This window comes from Triturus cristatus, chromosome 6, assembly GCF_964204655.1.
Source record: "Triturus cristatus chromosome 6, aTriCri1.1, whole genome shotgun sequence".
NCBI classification, from domain to species: Eukaryota; Metazoa; Chordata; class Amphibia; order Caudata; family Salamandridae; genus Triturus; species Triturus cristatus.
Window position 1 is genome coordinate 578039342 of NC_140589.1, and position 24138 is coordinate 578063479.

The following is a 24138-nucleotide window of genomic DNA, read 5'->3' on the forward strand; positions in this document are numbered from 1 at the left end:
AACTTCTAAGCTATCCAACACTTTCCCTACTGTTGCACTCTCTGGAGTTAGAATAGTAATTTTTACCCCTACGCAATCCAACACTTTCCCTACTGTTGCACTCTCTGGAGTTGGAGTAGTAATTTTTACCCCTACGCTATCCAACACTTTCTCTACTGTTGCACTCTCTGGAGTTGGAATAGCAATTTTTACCCCTACGCTATCCACCACTTTCCCTACTGTTGCACTCTCTGGAGTTGGAATAGCAATTTTTACCCCTACGCTATCCAACACTTTCCCTACTGTTGCACTCTCTGGAGTTGGAATAGTAATTTTTACCCCTACGCTATCCAACACTTTCCCTACTGTTGCACTCTCTGGAGTTGGAATAGTAATTTTTACCCCTACGCTAGCCAACACTTTCCCTACTGTTGCACTGTCTGGAGTGGGAATAGTAATTTTTATCCCTACGCAATCCAACACTTTCTCTACTGTTGCACTCCCTGGAGTTGGAATAGTAATTTTTACCCTTACGTTATCCAACAATTTCCCTACTGTTGCACTGTATGGAGTGGGAATTGTAATTTTTACCCCTACGCCATCCAACATTTTCCCTACGGTTGCACTGTCTGGAGTGGGAATACTAATTTTTACCCCTACGCCATCCAACACTTTCCCTACTGTTGCACTCTTTGGAGTTGGAATAGTACTTTTTACCCCTACGCTATCCAACACTTTCCTTACTGTTGCACTGTCTGGAGTGGGAATAGTAATTTTTATCCCTACGCAATCCAACACTTTCCCTACTGTTGCACTCTCTGGAGTTGGAATAGCAATTTTTACCCCTACGCTATCCAACACTTTCCCTACTGTTGCACTCTCTGGAGTTGGAATAGTAATTTTTACCCCTACGCTATACAACACTTTCCCTACTGTTGCACTCTCTGGAGTTGGAATAGTCATTTTTACCCCTACGCTATCCAACACTTTCCCTACTGTTGCACTCTCTGGAGTTGGAATAGTAATTTTTACCCCTACGCTATCCAACACTTTCCCTACTGTTGCACTCTCTGGAGTTGGAATAGTAATTTTTACCCCTACGCTAGCCAACACTTTCCCTACTGTTGCACTGTCTGGAGTGGGAATAGTAATTTTTATCCCTACGCAATCCAACACTTTCTCTACTGTTGCACTCCCTGGAGTTGGAATAGTAATTTTTACCCTTACGTTATCCAACACTTTCCCTACTGTTGCACTGTATGGAGTGGGAATTGTAATTTTTACCCCTACGCCATCCAACATTTTCCCTACGGTTGCACTGTCTGGAGTGGGAATACTAATTTTTACCCCTACGCAATCCAACACTTTCCCTACTGTTGCACTCTCTGGAGTTGGAATAGCAATTTTTACCCCTACGCTATCCAACACTTTCCCTACTGTTGCACTCTCTGGAGTTGGAATAGTAATTTTTACCCCTACGCTATACAACACTTTCCCTACTGTTGCACTCTCTGGAGTTGGAATAGTAATTTTTACCCCTACGCTATCCAACACTTTCCCTACTGTTGCACTGTCTGGAGTGGGAATAGTAATTTTTATCCCTACGCAATCCAACACTTTCTCTACTGTTGCACTCCCTGGAGTTGGAATAGTAATTTTTACCCTTACGTTATCCAACACTTTCCCTACTGTTGCACTGTATGGAGTGGGAATTGTAATTTTTACCCCTACGCCATCCAACATTTTCCCTACGGTTGCACTGTCTGGAGTGGGAATACTAATTTTTACCCCTACGCCATCCAACACTTTCCCTACTGTTGCACTCTTTGGAGTTGGAATAGTTATTTTTACCCCTACGCTATCCAACACTTTCCTTACTGTTGCACTCCCTGGAGTCGGAATAATAATTTATACATCTACGTTATCCAACACTTTCCCTACTGTTACACTATCTGGAGTGGATATAGTAATTTTTAGCCCTCCGCTATCCAAAATTTTTCGTTCTGTTGTTTTTTGGAGCTGGAGTAGTAGTTTTATTGTCTCTGCTATTTAATATTTTATTTATTATTTTAGCTAATGTAGTATATAATTAATTTTAACAATATTTAAATTAAATGTAATTTTTTTAATTTGTTATATATAATCATTTAATTTTTATTTATGTATTGTTTTATGTGTGTGATGTTTTTGCAATTTTTAATATTTTTAAATAATTTATAATTTATTAAAATAATTATAAAAACATTATTAAGTATATATATTATATGTATATGTTTAAATATTTTTTAATTAAATTATATTGATTAATTATTAATTTTTAACATTATGAAATATATTTAATTATGTTTATTTTATTTATAAGTATTATTATGTTTATTTTACATATTTTTTGTAACCAAAAAAAACGATATTTTAAAAAACTATATTTTTGACATTGATATTTTATTTTCGATATTTTTGTACTTACCATGTTGTAGATAGGATGTCGATATTCTTGACATCGATATTTTTGTTTGCGATATTTTTGTAGGTCGAATTTCTGACTTTCGAAATTTTGTCAGAGATCCGTATTGCACTACCTACACTAGTGTGGCCTACTAAACTCTCTTGAGTTGTAGAAAGGGTGTGCTATCCGTTAACACACAACTCTAAGTTCAGTAGAACTTACTGTAGCTAAACTTGATATTATATGTACCTTAGTGGTTTTCAGTTGATCAATTCAATTAAGATTATCTGGTAAAACAATAGCAAGCTGGAATCCCACACGCTGCACACCAATGTGAGAAGGCGGCCTGATATATGCTGTCCACTAGTTCTAGTGGGCACCTTGTATCAGTCCAAACAACCTCCTATGGTGAATGGTTAAAGACAACCTTTATTGAAAGCAATCCTAGTGGTAGCTATGGAGAGCAGCCTTCAGGCTAAGTCTTGAAGGAATGTAGAACAGCTTGTTTTACCAGTCTATAATCTCTTGAATGATCAAATGAAAGGACAACCACACCAGGTATATATTAAAAATATATGTATTTAAGATAGAACACACCCTTCTAGTCTCTTTATGAGACTGGAGTTCGAAGTACTTAGTTTACAAGTTAGCAATCAACAGTAATAGCACAAATACACGTTTGGGCCATAGGGGCGTACCAAACCATATACCAAAAAAATGGTATAAGAACCACAACTGAACTAGACACAAGGCCTAGTGCCTGTAGAATCGCTGGGACCCCAAGGAACCACCCAAGGTAGTGACACAGGGGACCCACGGGGACTGTATGCAGTGTGCAAACACAACCGTGCGTCCCCGTTAGCTTCTATGGGCAATGTCGCGGTTAGAAATTTAAAGATTAGGGGCACTTAGAATCGAGTCAGGACCAAACCCTTTTGGACTTAAGAAGTTCTAGGGCTAGCACCCACGGGAGCACCAGAATACTCGAGTTACCTCACCCAGGGAAGCCGGGTGCATAGGTGTCTTTTGGTGTCAGGTCGCGTCGTCGATTTCAATGGAAGCCTGTACAGAACTGCTGCTGCTGTGAAGAGGAGAAGTGTCCGAAGAGATCCAAGCCTGGATCTAGGATGGAAGGAGCCTGAAAGCAGACGGGACAGAGTCTGGGTCACTAGCCAATGACCAAGGGCAGGATGGACCAATGCCTACAGATATCGGGTGCTTCAGGTGAGTTGATGGGTGTGTTGACTCTTCAGCCACGAAGTCCAGGAGGTGTCGACGAAGTCCATGAGCCGGATTCGAGCTGTCCCACAAAGTCTGTCGAGTGCTGCGGTGTCGGTGACCAGAATAGACCCAACAAGCCTTGGCAACGGCAATTCACAGGAATTCAGAGAAAGGACTGCGGTGCAGACAAGCAAGGTCTGAGGGACTCACCCTGTGAGGGTAAGTCAGGGCACATCTGGAGCAACCAGGAAAGTCCAAGTAGAAGTGGAGTTGCCTTCGTGGGGACCTACTGGCCAATGGGCTAGTGATCGCAAAGGAGCCTTGAGCTGGGGCTACTCGGAGCCCAAAGCACAACTTCGAGGAGGACCAGGAAGATAGTGTTGCTGCAAAAGTTCACGGTGTCCAGGGGTCATGGTTCCACGTCACCCACAATAGCCACGGGCCTCAGCTTTGCTCTGGACTCAGGGTTGCCTCGGGGAAGTGTGGAAATCCACCTCTGGTGATGCAAAGACTTTGGCGTCCGGCGAGAGCTTCAGCGATGCAGACCGGTCAGTTGCTTCTTTGGTGCCTGCCAAGCAGGGGAGTCACTTCTTGACCCCAAGGGAGATTTCTTCAGTCTTCTAGTCAGGATAGAACGTCGAAGGTCCAGGATATATGTTGCAGAGTTTCGTCCAGGGTAATCTAAAGTCGCAAGGACTGGGTTCCCATACTTATACTAAGTTTGGGGGTTGGACATACTCTAGGGACCCACCTATGGGAGGGTTTGAAAAGAGGGGTGGTTACACCCATTTCCTTTGTCCAGTTTGACACCAGCGCAGGGGCAGGTACCCCCTGCAACTGGTTTGAACTGGACTATGCACAGGGACACCAAGTGTGCCCCCAGTGCAGGGCTTCAAAGCACCAGAGAGTGGTCCCGCCCAGCCCCAATACACAGCGGTACAAAAGGGGGTGGTGGTGATGGACGGAGCATCAAAACCAATCAAACACTCACACCCAGTCAACAGATCTGGGTTTGATCCACCACCCTTCTTTAGCCCACTCTGCCACCCCAGTTCAGACATGGCCATATGCAAATCAGTCTGACCCTGTGCCTCATGGGAACAGTCCAGCCCGAACTGCCAAACCATGCCTTCTCTGGACCGGACACAAGCTTCCTAGAACCGGTTTCTGGCATTTCAGCCGTCTTCAGCCAGGCTTGCTTGAATCCAGTGGCAAAGTGAGCAAGGGACTCACGTCTGAGCATACCCTGCCAACTTATGGCAAACAAAGCGGTACAAAAGGGGGTGGTGATGGACGGAGCATCAGAACCAATCAAACACTCACACCCAGTCAACAGATCTGGGTTTGATCCACCACCGTTCTTTAGCCCACTCTGCCACCCCAGTTCAGACATGGCCATATGCAAATCAGTCTGACCCTGTGCCTCATGGGAACAGTCCAGCCCGAACTGCCAAACCATGCCTTCCCTGGACCGGAAACAAGCTTCCTAGAACCGGTTTCTGGCATTTCAGCCGTCTTCAGCCAGGCTTGCTTGAATCCAGTGGCAAAGTGAGCAAGGGACTCACGTCTGAGCATACCCTGCCAACTTATGGCAAACAAAGCGGTACAAAAGGGGGTGGTGATGGACGGAGCATCAGAACCAATCAAACACTCACACCCAGTCAACAGATCTGGGTTTGATCCACCACCGTTCTTTAGCCCACTCTGCCACCCCAGTTCAGACATGGCCATATGCAAATCAGTCTGACCCTGTGCCTCATGGGAACAGTCCAGCCCGAACTGCCAAACCATGCCTTCCCTGGACCGGAAACAAGCTTCCTAGAACCGGTTTCTGGCATTTCCGCTGTCTTCAGCCAGGCTAGCTTGAATCCAGTGGCTAAGTGAGCACGGGACTCATGTCTGAGCATACCCTGCCAACTTATGGCAAACCCATATATGTGGATATAGGTAGCCTATACCACTGTAAGGGGTGCAAGCACACCCCTACCCAGGCTGCAGTAGCAGACCTGTGGTGCAATTTTGGAGTGCTTCCCAGGGGTGGCATAATACATGCTTCAGCCCCTGGTAGGCCTCTGAGGTACCTATGCCCTAGGTACATAGTATACCATATACTAGGGGCTTATAATGCACTCCAGAATCCAATTAGATATGTACCTAATGTACATGCACACCATTTTAGAGAGGAAGCAGCTAGGCTGTGGGCCTGATTAGCAGGGCCACAGCCAGACTAAGGTCGAAAAACAGTGAAACACCAGCAAAAAGTGGGGGTACCCATGTGAAGCAAATCCTACTCTCCAACAGTCAGGCTTAACTTAGAATCAATGTGTAAAGTATTTGGGCAACACTTCAAACAGTAAAACAGTGAAAACACACCACAAAAGGAGCAACAGTATTGGAAATATAGAGTGATATTTAATAAACAAAACAAGGGCAGAACTGCAAAAATCCAATTAGTTGAACAGAAGATATTGAGTTTTAAAGTTTTTAGAGAAAATAGCATCAAAAGGGATAAAGAATCAACTGTGAATATCTGGTTGTGACAAACTAGGAAAAAGTCACAAGTTCATTCCGACCCTGATAGAGTGCGGGCCAGCTACAGGGTACACTCACAAATGGCAGAGTCCAGGTGCAGATTCAAGGTTGTTGGAAGCCTGTTATGTCCCTGAGGCTTCAGATCAGGAGGCCAGCCAACTAGCCCTTGGAGTCATTCTGGTTTCAAGAGATGCAGGTCCAGTCCTTCTCACCCAAGCAAGAGGCCAGCACAACAAAACAGAAGCCCAGCAGAGTGCAGTCCAGTAGAGTGGCAGCCCTTCAGCAGCACAGCAGTCCTACTTCCTGGCAGAGTATCCATAGGTACTGGAGTGGTAGTGTCAGAGTTCCTTCTTTTATTCCCAGTTGCGCCTTTGAAGTGGGGGCAAAGCTTCTAGAGGTCTCTCTTTGAAGTCCCCAGGCATTCTGCCTTCCCTGCCCTGGCTCGAGACTAACTGCATGGGTTTTGCAGCCCTTTGTGTGAAGGCAGGACACTGCCTATTCAGCAGTAAGTAGGACTGTGCCCAGCTCCTCCTCCCCATCCTGCCAGTGATGGTACATCTAGACACATCTAAGCTCCCTATTGTGTGTGTCTGTCTTGGAGGAATACGCAAAGCTCAACTGTCAGCTACACACAGTCATGTGACCAGAGACAGTCTACAGACACTAAGGTGCCGATTCGGATCCTGGAGAAACCGGGTAAGAACTGTCGGTCGGAGCGTATTCTCCGTCCGACTCGTACCCGGGAAATAAACATTACAAACATGGAAGTAAGATTCCCACGAAAACACCATGTCTGTACGATTCGTAAAAAACATCGACCGACGAAAATATACATATGAATGTGATCCGGGAATGCTCCGACGTGACATCGGGATGCATTCAGGCTGCGGTTCACGAACCAGGAAGTACGATCCGCACCAACGTCACCCCGCACGGATTATAATTTCCGGCTGCCAAAAACTGCCGGGAAATCAGGACGACGTGCACAAGGACCACCTGTACGCGACGGACAGCCATGGACCCGAACCTACGTGTCATCCCAGCCCTCATAGCAGTCCACCTGCTCTACAGGCACCGATGCAGACGCCACAGAAGGTCAGAATAACACCCAGGGGCAAAGGGGGGGGCAGGGACAGGACACATAACCCCCACACAAGTCACAAATTACACATGCCCTGGACATACTTGACCTGCAGGACCTGGTCACCTCGAGGGGGTGGGGGCGTGTCCAGCAACGCAAGCGTCCGCCACAACGGAAGTGGATGTTGACGCGAACCGGCAACACAACAATACCGGTACCTACCGTACCCAGGCCTTAAGAGCGTGGGTACGGGCCGTACCACGCCCACCACTACGTCACCCCAACAATGGCGGTACGGCCCGTACCCACGTACTAAAGGCCTGGGGACGGGCCGTACCAGCGTTGTTGGGGTGATGTAGGGGTATGCGTGGTACGACACGTACCCATGCTCTTAAGGCCTGGGTACGGTGCGTACCCCTACGGCACGCCATTGGGGGTCTGCACCGTACCCAGGCCCTCAGAGCGTTGGTACGGGTCGTACCATGCGTACCCCCACATCACCCCAACAATGCTGGTACGGCCCGTACCCAGGCCATTAGAACGTGGGTACGGGCCGTACCGCCATTGTTGGGGTGACGTAGTGGTGGGCGTGGTATGATTCGTACCCACGCTCTCAAGGCCTGGGTACGGTACGTACCCAGGCCTGCAAATCGTGGGTACGGGAATGTACGGAGCGTACCCCCACCCGTGTATGAATGGAGCGTACCCACACCCCACCAGTGTATGAAAGGAGCGTACCCACACCCGTGTATGAATGGAGCGTACCCACACCCCACCAGTGTATGTACGGAGCGTACCCACACCCGTGTATGAATGGAGTGCACCCACACCCGTGTATGAATGGAGCGTACCCACACCCGTGTATGTCCCGACCGTACATGCCCAGACATAGGAGGGGTGTGTGCAGAGTCCTCCCAGCAGTGCCCAGACACAGGAGGGGTGTGTGCAGAGTCCTCCCAGCAGTGCCCAGACACAGGAGGGGTGTGTGCCTATCACTCCCAGCAGTGCCCAGATACAGGAGGGGTGTGTGCAGAGTCCTCCCAGCAGTGCCCAGACATAGGAGGGGTGTGTGCCTATCACTCCCAGCAGTGCCCAGACATAGGAGGGGTGTGTTCCCATCACTCCCAGCAGTGCCCAGACACAGGAGGGGTGTGTGCAGAGTCCTCCCAGCAGTGCCCAGACACAGGAGGGGTGTGTGCAGAGTCCTCCCAGCAGTGCCCAGACATAGGAGGGGTGTTTGCCTATCACTCCCAGCAGTGCCCAGACATAGGAGGGGTGTGTGCAGAGTCCTCCCAGCAGTGCCCAGACACAGGAGGGGTGTGTGCAGAGTCCTCCCAGCAGTGCCCAGACACAGGAGGGGTGGGTGCAGAGTTTCCCTAGCTGTGCCCATGAAAAGAAAGGGGTTGAGTACACACAGATACAATTGCCACAATTGTCAGTCAGGTGCTCAAAGACCCAGCAGAACACGAAACACATGTGTGCGAGAATGGGAGTACACACATGCATAGTGCGGAAAAGGGAACATGTACACATGAAGTCCTGTCAATATACTCCAGTCACAAGTACAGTGACCCCCAAGGATGACACAAATGATGCAGGTGGAGATCTTGGCCAGCATGCATGGCCAAAGTTGAAGGGGTCCGTCACACACCCAGCAAATATAGACACAGCACTGCACAAATGTCTTCACAACACCCTGCAGGGAAGATGTCAGGGTCCACAGAGGAAGGTACACACCTTGGGACAATGTCACCATGCAGTAACAGCTTACATGAGCAAAGTTTGATAGCAAATACCGTGTGATGGCACACAGATAACAGGGTCCACCCCACGAACAGCACACTACAACATATCCCAGACACCTAACACATTATCGCCACCCCAAATCATGGAGCAGCACCACCAACAGCAATGCCAGAAAAGCAGTAGTGTGCCAAGGAAAATAAAATCGCTTTATTCAGCAATGTTCTAAAATGCATTGTATGAAGAGTTCCATATGCACAAGGCCCATAGGGCAGTCCATAGTTCCAATCCAGGTGGGGGACACATTGGGATGCGTGTCCCCTAGCCTGCCTGCACAGTTCAGACTACCTTGTCATCCACAGGGGGGGGCGTCATGTGGGGGGGAAGGACCAGGCACCGCAGGGACAGGAGGGGCAAGGGTAGGTATTGTGGGTGCAGGGACGGACAACTCCAACACAGGGGGTGGGGCAGCGCCAAAGGTGGATTCGAGCACGGTGCTGCACACTACTGCCAGGTCGCCCAGCGTCTCCCCTGCACCCGAAGGAACCACAGGCCCCAAGGAGGGGGGGGGTCGCAGGGATGGGTCACAGCGCTACCGGGGGAGGGTGTGGACAGGGGGGGATTCGACCACCCTGACCGGGGACTCATTTGACCGCTTGCGGGGTGGTGTCACATTGGGGCTCAGGGACAGAGCGGCCATGAAGGAGTCTTTGGTGGAATCCTGGCCAGGAGAGCTGAGGGGAGTGGATTTGGAGGGTGGTGGTCATGAGGAATGTGGACTCCCACTCTGGCTGCGTGTATTCCGTTTTCCCCCCGACCCAGTGGGTGTGCCTACTTCACCCTGTGTGTGCGTGCCAGGAGGTGTGCGCTTTGCCTTCCCTGGTGGTGTGGTGCCTGTGTCTGGTGGTGTGCGTGCATGGGGACGTCTGGGTGTGCTTTGGACAGGCATGGGAGTGGGAAGTGTGGATGGTTCAGGGGTAGGGGGGGACGGAGCACAGCAGGAGACCCACTGCTGCAGTCAGTGTCGAGTCTATGGACCTCAGCAAGTTGCGTTGGTCAGACTGCGCAGCTGAAATGCCCTCCATGTATGCCTCCATCTAGTTGAGCACTCGGCTGTGGCCATGGAGGACATTAAGCATCGCAGTCTGACCAACCTGCAACTGCCGCAGGATGTCCACAGACTCGGCATTGCTGGCAGCAGTGGAGACAGGGGCAGGGGGTGCGGTGCCTGGCAAGAAGGAGACACGTGGTGACCTAGCATGGCGGGAAGGGACACGAGCAAGTGGGAGGCCGGTGATCGGAATGGAGGGGGCGGGTAGTGATGGAGTGCTGGTGTCAGCTGTGGGAGCAGCCTCCACCCCCTCGGAGTGCTCAGCCTCGGACCAGTCTGTGTCATAGTCGGTGGTGGTTTGACTGGACAGGTCCTCCGCTGCACTCCCGTCGGCCTCCGTGCCACTCGATGTGCCAGCCAACTCAGCACTACTGGCACTGGTGCTCGCTCCCTCCTCACGGTCCGTGCCAGTGTCTCCCTCGTAGTAACCCGACGATGCTGTGGGCAAGGTGAAGAGACAGGAGAAATCAGACACCTGTATACATATGTCACATGAGTCAACTCTACATAGGTCACAGTGTATAGCTTGAAAAGCAACAAGAGTAACATCTACAATACAAGGTACATATGTAGTCCCTGCAACACGCAGTTTGTTGGCCCACCATGCCACTGTTAAAATATGGAGAGCATGACACAATAGCAAATAACTTGATATCAAATTGTACAGAGGAGCCAGGCTCTGGGGACAATCTAGCACAGCATCAGCGACACACAGCGTAGCCAAGAAAGGGATGACCAGGAACCATGTCTATCAACTCTTGGGACATGCTGCAAAGGTAATACTGAAAACCATGGCCAACATGACTGGGGCACTGCACCTTGAGTGTTTGGCCACACAAACATCACACACTGGCCAGACCGAGCAAGGATACTTCAGGTTTGGACATGTAGGCCTTGCCTGGACCAACCCCCCCTACCTGAGACAATGTGATTGAGACAGAGGAAGTACTTACACCTCTTAGTCTGGGATGAAAACACATGGCCTGCAATTAATCCTGATCGCACACAAACTACCCCTGATGCGCCTGTCCACATATATCACTGACAAACAACCATCATCAGATAGTTCTACCAAGACACACAGGCACTGGCCCCTGTGAGTATGCACCAGCTAAATTAGGTCACCCTGTACAGTGGACACATGTAGCACAGTATACGTGAATACAAATGAGGCCAGGGTACTATGCCACAGGGCCCAAACTATGCTGAAGACACAGAGAATGTCCACATTGTCTGATGACACACATGATATCTAGGAAAAGGTGCCCCAGGGGACTGTAGTGGCCACACTACTCCATGGCCCTGGATGGATATGACTGGAACACAAGCCACCATCCCTGCACTATGCATATCTCACACTCAAGCACGTCATGTCAGAGGGCACAACATTCGACATGCAGGCAGTAAGGCAGTACACATGAAACACACACTCCCATGTCGGGACTCAGCATCAGTGCCAACTATAATGGACCCCACAATGACAGAACTGGCCAGGGCATAGGCAACGTGCAAAAACCTGTTACACACCACCCCCACACATGATGTTGCAAGCATTGGGCACTTGGAGTAACTGACAGCCTAGATGACCTTGTGCAAGAGTGACTACACACAGACCAGGGAACACATGGCAAGGAGGGGAAGGGAGGAAGAACAGCACCGCTTTACTTTGGGGAACAGGATATGCACTGCACATTTAAACCCTGGCAGTGTATCAATGCAACTGCGCACTTCCAAAAGCTGGTCACACACAACATACACACATGTACCTACCCCCTTCCTGCTGCTGCTTCTCCGCTAGGCGCCTATCGAAGTCAGGGAAGACCACCGCCAGCACACGCTTCTGGATGTGGGTCAGACGCCGGCGCCCACGGTTTTTGTGGCTCACAGGTGAGTCCCCCAGCAGGACCCGTGCGATCCTCCGCGTCCAGCACCAGATGTCCTGCCAGCGTTTCCTCACCTGGGCTAGGCGCCGCTTCCGACCATCCGTCCTCCTCACGGCACTGACGGCTTGCTTCCAGATCTCCCCCTTGGCACAGACGCCTACCTGTGAGGATGCAAAAGTGACAATACATCAATCCACCTTATCAATGATACAGAGATACACATATTACAAATCATGCATGTTAGAACTGGCCATAGTATGCAGCCAACTCATTGCACCTTTTTCATAGTGACATCATCCTCCTGGGAATGGGCAAATGCAGTAGGTGCCATTGAAAGTACACAGGTGGCATGAGGTGTGCAACACAATCAATGATGCGGGCTCACACTGTGCATCCCAAGCTACAACAGGAATCTGAACAGTACCCCTAAGCAGTCACATGCCCCAGCCCACTTACGCTACCTCAGCAGAGTACACAGACACACACAGGCACTGAACAATCACCTGGCATTGGCAACTGCCGCTACAAACCTCACTCTGCACATGTGCCACTAGACTGGGGGTGTCACAGATGTGGGGCTGTCTCAGCACGGCAGACATCCAGCACAGCTCCCTGCTCACATCAGATGGGCAGGGTGTATCCATCCCACATGCAGCTGGGGTGCAACACTCCACATATGCACACACCCACATGACAGGGGACTCACACACACACACACCAATGTCCAGGGGACGACCACATCATTTGGACACTCTCACCACAGGTACACTGAACAGACACACATCTGTGGGTCCTGGCACCTGTCACCCTGGGGGGAGCACAGACTCACATCAGGACTGTAGAAACAACATTTCCAGGAGGATTAGGCAGTCCGAAAGCAGCATGCACCATGCAGTGATCGTCACAGTAAGCACCATGCTAGTGCGTTGTGCACACAGGAACTACAGCATGCTCTGCATGGGAGACATGGGCCCTCCCCCCCCTGGGAACCACTATGAAGAACCCTGCATGTCTGTCACACCTGGACACAATGCCAGAAGTCACAGTCACAAAAAAGGGCACAGTTTAAGCTAGTGGAGTCTGCACTCACCTGCTCCCCTGGTCGACCATACAGCATGGTGTACTGTGGGAGGATCACATCCACCAACGCCATATTCTCCTCCATGGTGAATGGCTGGGCCCTCTCCACAGACCTGGACATGGTGCCAGAGGAATGACAAGCAGCAGCAGTGTTGTGGAATGAAAGGATGTGCAGGCAAGTGCTCTCTCAAGGGACCTGGCTGCCTTATATCTTCCTTGCTGGCCTGTTTCATTTACAGGAGTACAGAGTTATTGGCTCAGTCACATTTGCATCCTACGTGTCCTCCAATCATTTTAAAACTACCCCAGTGACAGGCTTTGCATGGTTTTAAAATTGAGCATGATGTAATGTCAACAACCACATTGCAACAAAGTATATTGTCTCTAACCGACTTCTGCTGGCCACATGATGCAAAATTCAAACCTGAAACTCGGTCTCCATGACAACCAGCATGCATTTAGGCCCCTATACTTGTCCCTCGTGTGTCCTATGTCACAACACAGGTACGGTGCATTCCACAGCCCTAGGGCACCCCAAATGCATTGCAACGGACCGTACACACGTGTGTACGATCCTCATCACTATGGTGGTGCTGGCGTATGCAAAACGCCATTGTGATAGGGACCGACCCTACACACGCGTGTGTACGGTCCGGACTACTATGGCGTACACATACACGAGCACCCCCATTGTGATAGGGACCGTACACACGCGTGTGTACGGTCTGGACTACTATGGCGTACACGTACGCGAGCACCCCCATAGTGGTAGGGACCGTACACATGCGTGTGTACGGTCCCTATCACTATGGGGGTGCTCGCGTACGTGTACGCCATAGTAGTTGGACTGTACACACGCGTGTGTAGGGTCGGTCCCTATCACTATGGCGTACGCATACGCCAGCACCACCATAGTGATAGGGACCGTACACGCGTGTACGGTCCATATCACTATGGCGTACGCATACGCCAGCACCACCATAGTGATAGGGACCCCACACACGCCCTCGGAGCGTATGTACAGTAGGATTCACACCTGACAGTGGTGACAGGCGGCACACAGGAATGAATTGAGCTGTCATACATGGCCAAGGCTGGACATCAAGGCATTGCCTGTGCAGTACTACATGTGTCGGGCACAGGTGGGTCAGGCTGTGATGTGGCACCATACTCCTACGTGTCCTCCAATCATTTTAAAACTACCCCAGTGACAGGCTTTGCATGGTTTTAAAATTGAGCATGATGTAATGTCAACAACCACATTGCAACAAAGTATATTGTCTCTAACCGACTTCTGCTGGCCACATGATGCAAAATTCAAACCTGAAACTCGGTCTCCATGACAACCAGCATGCATTTAGGCCCCTATACTTGTCCCTCGTGTGTCCTATGTCACAACACAGGTACGGTGCATTCCACAGCCCTAGGGCACCCCAAATGCATTGCAACGGACCGTACACACGTGTGTACGATCCCCATCACTATGGTGGTGCTGGCGTATGCAAAACGCCATTGTGATAGGGACCGACCCTACACACGCGTGTGTACGGTCCGGACTACTATGGCGTACACATACGCGAGCACCCCCATTGTGATAGGGACCGTACACACGCGTGTGTACGGTCTGGACTACTATGGCTTACACGTACGCGAGCACCCCCATAGTGGTAGGGACCGTACACATGCGTGTGTACGGTCCCTATCACTATGGGGGTGCTCGCGTACGTGTACGCCATAGTAGTTGGACTGTACACACGCGTGTGTAGGGTCGGTCCCTATCACTATGGCGTACGCATACGCCAGCACCACCATAGTGATAGGGACCGTACACGCGTGTACGGTCCATATCACTATGGCGTACGCATACGCCAGCACCACCATAGTGATAGGGACCCCACACACGCCCTCGGAGCGTATGTACAGTAGGATTCACACCTGACAGTGGTGACAGGCGGCACACAGGAATGAATTGAGCTGTCATACATGGCCAAGGCTGGACATCAAGGCATTGCCTGTGCAGTACTACATGTGTCGGGCACAGGTGGGTCAGGCTGTGATGTGGCACCATACTCCTGTGGTGTGAAGCTAATTACAGTATGATGAGCTGTGTACACATGTCACGTGTGATGGTGCCCTATGTGCCACACATCCCCTTCACTCCTTTGACATGTGTGCATGTAGTACTGACTTGGTGGGCCATGCGTCACTGGCATGGCACAGTCACCGACACCTGCAAATGTCCCCTGATGCCAGGTACACGGAATGTTACCCCTGACAAGTGAATGCCCACGTTGCACGCTGTAGCTATGTCATGTGTGTGTCATGTGTTCCCATAGGTTTGCTGTAGGTGTTTGGTCAATTCATCTGCAGTTGCTGCAACCAACATGTGTCTGGGTGTAGATGGGCATGGCACACTGTTACGCACACCAGCACACATGTGTAATCCGACGTTAGGTGTGTATGTATGCATCGACACGAAGTTCCAAAACAAGGACATATCTGCATACTCTCAATGTATGTGTGATCAGTCTTGACATGTAATCCTTCATGGCAAGGTGTGTGGTCTGTCCTTATTCTATGACATGTGACCTGTGCCTCCAGTGTTCCGCAACCTGTCTGTACAATAAACATCCTTCTTCTGCACATATTTGGATGTCTGCAACTCCTGTAATGCGTCTGCCTGCTCACTTACACTGGCCCACAGCTAGTTTCATGGCATGGCATATTGAGGTTGAGAATCAACGTTTGTAGCTGGCTCTTGGTAGGAGTGTCACATGCCTGGCATACGTGTCCAGGGCATATTGCACAGACCTGACTCTGTATGTAGCATATGTGTATTGCCTGTTGAGCATGTGCTCTGTACATTGACATTGGTGGTGTACTGTACTCACTCTTCGTTGTCCCTTCTAATTCACTGCAGTGCTCCGCCTCTCCTTCGACCAATTCCGGACTTGACTGACATGCGGGAAAATGACTGTATACACCGCTACCGCTTCCCCCAACGCTTGATTGAGGACCTGACGACACGGCTGGCACCACACCTCCAACCGCTACACAGGTATCCTACTGCACTGACACCCAAGATGAAGGTGATGGCAGCCCTACATTTCTTGGCCACGGGTACCTTTCAACATACCGTTGCCCATGTCGGTGGCATGTCCCAAACCATGTTCAGCCGTGTTCTGCATGATTTTTTAGAGGCCATGTTGGAGCACCTGGATGAGTTCATTAGATTCCTAACTCCTGAGCAGTTGACAGCTGTCAAGCGTGAGTTCTATGCCCTGGGAGGGATTCCCCATGTCATTGGGTCCATAGATGGAACACATGTGGCTTTGGTACCACCACAGGCACAGGAGGTAGCCTTCCGTAACCGCAAGCATTACCACTCCATTAATGCCCTTGCGGTGTGTCTTGCCAACATGGTGATTTCACATGTCTGTGCTCGCTTTCCAGGATCAGCACACGATGCGTACATCATGAGGCGTAGCAGGGTGCCTGAAATGATGCTGCAGCTGCGCAACGAACGAGCATGTATTGTTGGTGGGTATACTCTGGCAGTCCTGTATTTAACGTCATCTTCCTGTCTTACTGCTTCTCCTGACCCACTCTTGTCCATGATGTTTCCATGTAGGGGACGCTGGCTATCCCAACATGCCATGGCTGATCACGCCTCTCCGCAACCCCAGCACGGCTGCCGATCACCGCTACAACGCCCATGGGCAGACCAGGCGAGTGATAGAGAGGACATTTGGCCTCCTGAAGAGCTGATTCCGTTGCCTCCACAAGACCGGTGGCGCACTCCCATATGCACCGGTGAAGGTCTGCAAGATATTCCTCGTGTGCTGCATGCTGCACAACATGGCAGTGGAGAAAGCTGTGCCACTCATCCTGGATCCAGATGAGCAGGACCATCCACTGGTGGAGGATGAAGGGCTTGGTCACGAGGCAAGTGATGTGGAGGAGGAGGAGGCGGTAGAGGACATGTGGAGTCGGCTCATACGCGACTTCTTTGCTTAGTGGTGAGTTCCAGTGTCTGAGTGTGCACGCATTGGGCTGTATGTCGCAAGTGTTGCAATGTGTGTGTCCATCTGCATGTCTTCCAAGTGAGTCAGAGGTGTGTTTGAATGTGTCACTCGAGTGATGGTGCAATAGAAGAATGTTTTTCCAGAGTCATCATTGTCACCTAGCATGTTGACAACCTAATATGTGTCGAGTACATGCACATGCATGCGGATGTGCTTCTTTTGTCTGACTTCTGGTGTGTCTCCCATCCACAGGTACTTGCGCATGCTGCCTGCTGGTGGCATTGTTGTGCTCCTGCTATTCCTCATGAACACAACAACATGTGCTGAATCAGCGTTACATGCACGGACAAGTTCGAAAATCTCCTTCGGGTAAGGGATGCAGCACGGCTTTTTGGGAGTGGTATTTGTTTTGAATGTGTGTGCACTGCTCCTGTTCATGTTTGGATACTTTACATACATGTAGAATCACCATGGGGCACATGACATGGAGCAGAATTCACCTGAATTGATGGTCAGACTTGGTGACAGTCATCTGTAATGGGATTGTGGATTGTGATGGAGCCATCAATGTGTGTAACACTGCCCTCGGAAACATACGGGTTGCACCGGGTTGACATGGTGTGTGAATTCCCCATTTGGCGCTCAATGGTGTATAGCAGCCTCTCCGTGAGCAGCAGGGGGTGTTTAGCTGTAACCCGTCACTTGTGTGCAAGTGCCATGGATTTCCAGCATCTGTGGTGGTAAGGGGGGTGCCAGTGTTGGTCCCACGTGTTCATCCACATGACCTGTGTATGTGTTGACAGAGTTGCATTAGCATTCCGATACACATGAGTAATAAAGGTGTCCCTCTGCCTCCAAGGTGCCTCATCTCTGTCAATGGTGGTCTGTTGCCACTGTGCATGCGGCATGTCTGGCATTGTTCTCAGAGATGGTGCATATGAGTCTATGTGTAGAGTAGCAAGATGCAAGCTGTTTGTCAGGGATTAGATTCTGTATTGTGCATGATGTCCATGGCTCTGTAGGTATTGTGGCAGTCAGTCTCCAGGACGGCCACTGTGCTGCATGTGAATCCATTGTGTGTGTGTGTGCCATGTTGAACCAGACATTCCTTCCTTGACATACACCTTTTGCATAGTTCCTTCCTGAGATCCTTGTCTTTGTGTGCTACTTGTGGCATTGTTTCCTTGACATGGCGCATGCTGCTGCAGGCCCTGCAGCAAGGGCACCCAGTGTCCACGCAAACGAGCTGGTGTTCATCATGGATTGCTTGCTGACATGTGCTATGCTGATCAGCAGCATCTGTGCCTCATGCGGCAGCACACTCTGCATTATGCACAAGATCCCCAGTTCCATCCACCTCAAGGCAAGAGGGAGACCATCCCCCAGGTCAACTACGACATCCGTGTCTAATCCTACCCTGCACTCTACGGACATGTGCGTTAGAAATCCGACGGAGTGATTGGCTCACGTCCCTGTGCACCGCCAGGAGCTCTGCCAGTCTTGCCTCCATCCTGGCATGATGCTTGACCTGCAGGGTCATCTCATTGAGGGTCCCCACTACCTGGTTGATGCCTCTGGAGTCACGCTGGTATTCGTCCAGGATGTTTCTGACGTGTGACATAGCCGGGTCCTGAGCCAACTGGGCAGGTTCGCGCCTCCGCCGTCCTCCACTCCCACCACCCCTGCCCACTTGCACCTGGCCTGCCGTTGTGGGCACATCGGATCTCCGGGACCCCTGAGGGATGGCATTTGCGGTGTCGCCTGCCTCCTCCTGGGTGCCCGGAGAACCTTGTCCCTCCTGGACAGACTGGCTGTGTTGTTGTATGCGAGCAGGGCTCCTGGGTGTCTCCTGGGATGTGGCAGGAATGTGGGTGGTGGTTGGCACAGTTGTACCTGACGCAGGTGCTGCAGGGGGTTGGACACCAGAGGGGCCAGGTTGGTCTGGGTCATCCACGGAGTGGTGAGAGTCGGCGCTGCCGGTGGGGTCCTCTTCATGCAGAGCCTGGTCCTGTGAGTCTTCCCCCCCAGTGTTGGGGGGCGATCGACGACGTTGACCTGTGTGTGAGAGAGACAGTGTTAATTGTGTTACATGCGACATACATGTTTCATTCATTTTTGATTTGGCACAGTTCCTCTGGGTGGTTGGATTTGGCTAGCATTCCTCTCACAGTGCACTTGTGCATGGGTATGTCCCTTGGCCACAGCTTTTGACACTTTACCTATGTGTGACACAATCTTAGTTGATGCATCTTTTGTGAACGCAGTCAGCAGTGTAGTGAGAGGGCGTAGCAAGCCATGCAGAGCCGCCTTACGTGTTGCACTGTACGTGGCCAAATGTTGTTTTTTCCATGCTATTTGAGAATGCAGGTAGGTAACTTAACAATTTGTGACAGGGTTCTGACAAACAGTGGTTGGGTATACTGGGTGTAAGGTTCTGTTTGGGCCTGCACCACGGATGTACTCGTGCACAGATTGACACATGGCCTAGTGTTCATCAAAGGTTGAAGGGGGGGTTCACGCACTGCCAAACCTTGTCTACATGCACACAGTCCACCTGCTGACGAGCGGACATGGCCACACCACCCAAGGGTGATTTGGTCTCCCTCTGTCTCCCTTTCTCCCTCCCTCTGTCAGCCTCCTCTCTCTGTCCGTCTCCCTTTCTACCTCTCTCTGTCAGCCTCCTCCCTCTGTCTGTCTCCCTTTCTCCCTCACTCTGTCAGCCTCCTCCCTCTGTCCGTCTCCCTCTATCTCCCTTTCTCCCTCCCTCTGTCAGCCTCCTCCCTCTGTCCATCTCCCTCTATCTCCCTTTCTCCCTCCCTCTATCAGCCTCCTCCCTCTGTCCGTCTCCCTCTATCTCCCTTTCTCCCTCCCTCTGTCAGCCTCCTCCCTCTCTCCGTCTCCCTCTATCTCCCTTTCTCCCTCCCTCTGTCAGCCTCCTCCCTCTGTCCGTCTCCCTCTATCTCCCTTTCTCCCTCCCTCTGTCAGCCTCCTCCCTCTCTCCGTCTCCCTTTCTCCCTCCCTCTGTCAGCCTCCTCCCTCTGTCCGTCTCCCTTTCTCCCTCCCTCTGTCAGCCTCCTCCCTCTGTCCGTCTCCCTCCCTCTGTCAGCCTACTCCCTCTGTCTGTCTCCCTTTCTCCCTCCCTCTGTCAGCCTCCTCCCTCCCTCTGTCTGTCTCCCTGTGTCCACCTCTGTCTCTGTCCCTCTCTCTGCCCCTCTCCCCCCCCCTCTGTGTGTCACCCTCTGTCACCTCAGCCCAGCTTCCTGGGCACACACAGCTGCAGGTCTTGCAAAGGCCATTGGCTTGTTCATGTGGGTTTGTTTCTTCTCTGTGGGCACCCATTGGGCGGAGTGTCTGAGTCTTCGCTGCTGCTGTGGCGGTGTGTGCTGACACTCTTTCAGTGTGCTGCGTCTTCATTAGCTGCTGTTATGTGCAAATTGTGCCTTCATACCCATGTCGTCCTGCAACGCGGCCACCATTAGCAGGCAAAACAGTACTGTGTGGGGACACACTGTTTGTATGGCTGTGCCCTAAGCCATATGGGCTAAGGGCATTGTTGTGTGCTTCAGAGTTGCTCTATGTTAGTTTTGAGACCCACCCTACCGGCATCGGGGACATCCTGTCTTGTGTTGGTGTTTTGTGTGGCCTGTGACTGGGCATGGCCTTGCTTGGGGCATGGGGCATGGAGGCGCTAGTGGCATGTGTGTGTTTTTGGAGTGTGGTTGTGTCCGGTGCTGGCTTTGGGGGGGTTGCGTGCATGATTGGTATTTGGGTTGTATATGGCGTTCCCCCCATGTGAGGTGAGTGGTTTGTGTACTCACCAGGCTCTCGGACTCCTTCTAGTCCGTCTACTCCCAACGGCGGCAGTGTGGCCATCACCTTCTCCTCCCAGGGATGGTAGTGTACCGGTCTGTGGGCCGGACCTCCTCCAGTGATGTTGGCCTGGTTGTGGTCGTCCGTCATTTTGCGGCGGACCGTCCTCCGCAGATCGTACCACCTGGCTTGGCACTCATGCCTGGTCCTTCTGGTGGCCCCAACAGCATTCACGGAATTGACTATCCTCTCCCACATGGCAGATTTTTCGGATATGCTGGTCCGTCTGACCAATGTTCCAAAGAGCTGTGGCTCGACTCTGATGATTTCGTCGACAAGGGCCTCCAGCTCGTCCTTTGTGAACTTTGGATTCTTGTTGGTGGGCATGGTGTGGGGTGTGGGTGTGGATGGTTGTGGGGGTGTGGGTGTGGATGGTTGTGGGTGTGTGGGTGTGTGTGTGTGAATGTGATGAGGGTGTGTTTGTGATGGTGGTTGTGTGAAGGAGTGCAAGTGTAAGGTGTATTGATGGTTGAAGTATGGTGCAGTGTGTTGTCTCTGGGGTCTGGCAGCAGTGGATCTGTTGCAAAGGATCATGGTTTGTGTGTGTTGGGCCTTTTTATTGGTCCATTTGTGGGTGTGGCTGTGTTTGAACTTTGGGTGGGTGTGTTATAAGGAGTGGTAGTGGTTTGGGCCTCTGTTTATCTGTTTGTCAGTTGCAGGTCAGTGTATAGGATGTATTTGGCCTTGTTGGATATGTTTTGTGGTCTTGTGTGCCTCGAATTGACTCTCCTTGTGTTTTTTTGGTTTTTCCTGGTTCAGTAGGAGTGTTTTTTGCGTCTGTACGGTGTGTACATGGGCCATGTTGTTGTACAGTGCTGTCCTTTGCTATGGCTTAGTACAACTCGTACATGCCCGATGTTGGGTGAGGGTGCTGGTGTGTGGGCCTGGGGTAGGGTGCATACGAACACGGGCAGGGTGTTGGTCCGCACCGTCCATCGGTGGTGGTGTTTCGCACCGTACATACACTGGTGGGGTGGGGGTATGGTCCGTACAAACACTGGTGGGGTGGGGGTACGATCCGTACATACACGGGTGGGGAGTAGGTACGCTCCATGCATACACGGGTGGGGGTATGGTCCGTACATACACTGGTGGGGTGGGGGTACGGTCCATACATACACTGGTGGGGTGGGGGTACGGTCCGTACATACACTGGTGGGGTGGGGGTACGGTCCGTACATACACTGGTGGGGTGGGGGTACGGTCCGTACATACACTGGTGGGGTGTTGGTATGCTCCATTCATACACGGGTGGGGGTACGGTCACGGGTGGGGGGTACGGTCCGTCCATACACTGGTGGGGTGTTGATATGCTCCATTCATACACGGGTGGGGGTACGGTCCGTACATACATGGGTGGGGAGTTGGTAAGCTCCATGCATACATGGGTGGGGGTACGGTCCGTACATACACGGGTGGGGAGTTGGTACGCTCCATGCATACACGAGTGGGGTGGGGGTACGGTGCGTACGTACACGGGTGGGGTGAGGGTACGGACGGTACATACACAGGTGGGGGTACGGTCCGTACATACACGGGTGGGGTGGGGGTATGGTCCGTACAAACACGGGTGGGGTGGGGGTACGGTCCGTACATACACGGGTGGGGGTACGGTCCGTACATACACGGGTGGGGTGGGGGTATGGTCCGTACATACACGGGTGGGGTGGGGGTACGGTCCGTACATACACGGGTGGGGGTACGGTCCGTACATACACGGGTGGGGAGTTGGTACGCTCCATGCATACATGGGTGGGGGTACGCTCCATGCATACACTGGTGGGGGTTCGGCGTGTACATCCGCGGCCGGGGGCCGTTTTGCACGTACATGTGGGCTCTGTGGTGGGTTGTTCGGCGTGTATGCGGGCACGTGTCTCCATGGTTGCTATGGGAGTTCGGTCCGTACGGTGTTTTTTCCATACAGTTGTGAAATCGAAAGGACGGGAGTGATCGTACTTGCGCGGTCGGACTTCATTTTTCCGAATCGTACGGTAAATCGTCCGGGGATGTGTCGGACACATTTTCCGACCCGAGGACGTGTGAGGAAATTTTCCCGATGTGATTCGTATGGACTTTTTTCCATGCGAATCGTACTTGCCAGTTTGTACGCTACTTGTATGATTCGGACGGAAAAAAGTCCAGATTCTATTCGGACGGGGGAAATTTTTCCAGGATCCGAATCGGCACCTTAATGGCTAAGACAGGAAACGCCAACTTTCTAAAAGTAATAAACAATTTAGGATTCTGGCCCTTAATCAGTAAGGCTGGAACAAACTCTAAACCATACATCAAAACCACTGCCAATACTGATAATTATTTCCACAACACTCACGCATGCCACTCAACGTGATTGAAAAATAAATCAATATTTTTTATTTTCAAGAAAATTCCTCTTTTATATTTTCATCTCATTTTTTTGTTGACAACAGAAAGCAAGTCATGTTATTATTTTCGTGAAGGACTTACATATTTTTAAGACGACAAAGAACATTATCATCACATTTGACAATTACAAAACACAGACGCAACATCTCAAAGACAAATTTAAAATGTTTTCACAACATGAGCAAGCTCAAATTCCCTGAATCACTAAAGACAGGAAGAAAGAAGAAATTAGAGAGACCCAAGAAAAGAATTAAAGAAGACAATAAAGTACAATAGAAGCTCAGGGTACACTTAGGACAAACAGTTCTGTATTCAGGTCATTTGAAACTTAATTCATTAGTTATTATATTGAGTGCAAGACCTGATATTGCCAATTCATGTACAATACTTGTTTGGACCCAACAAATGGTCTACACGTTTCAAACCCAGGAATTATTTCGGGTTTGCCTCAGGACCTGGAAAGTGAGCTAGTGTTGCAGGGATTCTGCTCATGCACAGAACTATGCGCAGGAAACCAGGACCTCAGTGAATTGCGGTGTACTAAAAACTCACCTCAGTACCCAGAAACACCTTTTCGTTATTATTCTCATATCAGTCCACAACAAGAGTAATCAGAGGCACAATAAAGTTTAAAATGTTTATTTTTAACTACGTGCTCTAAGGTGCAGTACTTTGGCTAACATAAGCAGACAAATGATTAAAAACAAAACCATCCGCATTGTTACAATACCATAGAAAATGAAGGGAGAAATCGTATTACAAATGATAGTGGAAAACAACCA